This window comes from Herpailurus yagouaroundi, unplaced genomic scaffold (assembly GCF_014898765.1).
Source record: "Herpailurus yagouaroundi ecotype Mexico unplaced genomic scaffold, PumYag 142, whole genome shotgun sequence".
NCBI lineage: Eukaryota > Metazoa > Chordata > Mammalia > Carnivora > Felidae > Herpailurus > Herpailurus yagouaroundi.
Genome location: NW_024412397.1, coordinates 11,956,626 through 11,958,927, shown reverse-complemented (window position 1 = coordinate 11,958,927; position 2,302 = coordinate 11,956,626).

The window sequence follows — 2,302 nt, the reverse complement described above, 5'->3', positions numbered from 1 at the left end:
CTGGGTATAAAACCCAATTCTGCCACTAACCCGTGAGGGGCGTTTAGCTTCCATCTCTAAGTCTGTTTGCATGTCTGTAAAAGAAAGTTAATAATAAGAATTTTCTGAGGCGCCTGGGGGGCTCAGTCGGTTGAGCGGCCGACTTCGGCTCAGGTCATGATCTCGCGGTTCGTGGGTTCGAGCCCCGCGTCAGGCTCTGTGCTGACAGCTCGGAGCCTGGAGGTTGCTTCGGAGTCTGTGTGTGTGTCTCTCTCTTCTCCACTCGTGCTCTCTCTCTCAAAAATAAATAAACATTTTTTAAAAATTCAAAAATAAGTAGAGTTTTCTGGGGCGTATGGGTGGCCCAGCTGGCTGAGCATCCAACTCTCATCTCCACTCAGGTCGTGATCCCAGGGTTCGTGGATTGAGACCCGCATGGGGCTCTGCGCTGACAGCATGGAACCTACTTGGGATTCTCTCTCCCTCCCTCTCTCTCTCTACCCTTCCCCTGTTCGTGTGCTCACTCTTTCTCTCTCAAAATAAATAAATAAGCATTTTAAAAACAGAAAAGGTGATAGTCACAACATGATATTGTAAATATCTTATCAACATTAGAGGGAAGCATTATATTTCTGAGGCAGATACCAGGAGATAGAAATTGTGGGTAAACCCACACATTCTTTGCCAAAAACTGCTGAAGAGCACAACCTCAGACTGTACTTTCATTATTAACCTTTACTTCAAAAATGTTTAGGACATGATGATAATTTTATTTTATTTTTTAACGTTTACTCATTTTTTGTGAGGCAGAGAGAGACAGAGCATGAACGGGGGAGGGTCAGAGAGAGGGAGACACAGAATCGGAAGCGGGCTCCAGGCTCTGAGCTGTCAGCACAGAGCCTGATGTGGGGCTCGAACTCACAGACTGTGAGATCATGACCTGAGCCGAAGTTGGGCACTTAACCGACTGAGCCACCCAGGAGCCCCCATAATGATCATTTTAAACAGTTGAACCTATTACTTCAAGTTTTTCGTTAAAGTAAAATATTAAAAAAATATATTAAAAAATGTGGTGATATAAATATATTCTTGAGTGTGCATCAAAACACTGTAACCTTCTAGAAAGTACTGCCACATAGCCAATATGTGCGTGAGAATGTAGTAAATATGTAGGGGTTGGATTTTAGACGTTCACTCTAATGGCTCATAGAGTTGAGACCAATCCCAGTCTCAAGATCTGTCATAAAATAAGTCACATAGTATTTGTTAAAAATCTAAGTAAAAAAAAAAATTTAAAAAAAAATCTAAGTGAACCAAAATAAGATCATACCTGCAGTCGCTTCCTAAGCTCTGTCTTCTGCTTGAAAAATTCTAATAACAAAACTTGTCAATAACAGCAAAGGGATACGCTCATGTATCATACACTCATTGTCAGAGTCAGCATTTGAACCTGCATCTTCTGACTCAATCCACGTCCTTAAGCTTTGGGTCATGCACCCTTCCTTCCATTTGGGAGCAGTTATATTGTGAAGGGTTATCACAACCCTATCCTCGTCCAAGGAAATTATGTTCATAGAAGTTACAAAATCCATTTGTAAAGGTTCAGCTTCAGAATCCAGCCTTTCTAATAAAATCCAGTCCTCATCCTCATAATACAGTCTACCAACAGTTGGAGTTTCTAAAACTGTTTCAACTCCAGCTTTCTGCCACTACATAAAGTATACATTTAGATAGAAGAATAGTGTCTTACGTCCAGCAGACCTATCGTTTCCTGAATTTGTGAGAGTCCTGAGCCATCTATTTTCCAAGCTATTGCCAAACATCTCTAAAAATTTTCAGTGTGATGCCATACAATGGACAAAGGGTAGAATCTGCTTAATTATTTCAAAGTCTAGCTTTACTATTTTTCATATAATTGCTAAGAACATAACTGCATGCATGCTTGCATATCTCCTCACCAGATTTGACGTCACAGCTCCACAAATGCTGAAGGTGTCACCGTACCAATATTCTCCATGGTTCTAGTAACACATACAGTATTGGCAAATTTTCTTGAAGTACACTTGCAAACAGAATATGGCAAAGGAGACAACTGAGAATAGGGGGAAAGAGAGTATGGGTAGTTGGACCAAAGCTTTATAATGCTGTGTTTTTGAGGATTGCCTGTGATCTAAACCTGTACTAATCGAAAAGCATGCTGTAATATTGTCCTTGAAACATAAAACAAACAATTTTGGCCACCACATATTTTGTTTTTCTCGTCAAACATTTCAGCGATTAGGGTCCTGTTGGCAGCTTTAAAGCCTCTGCCAAAGTTAACAGA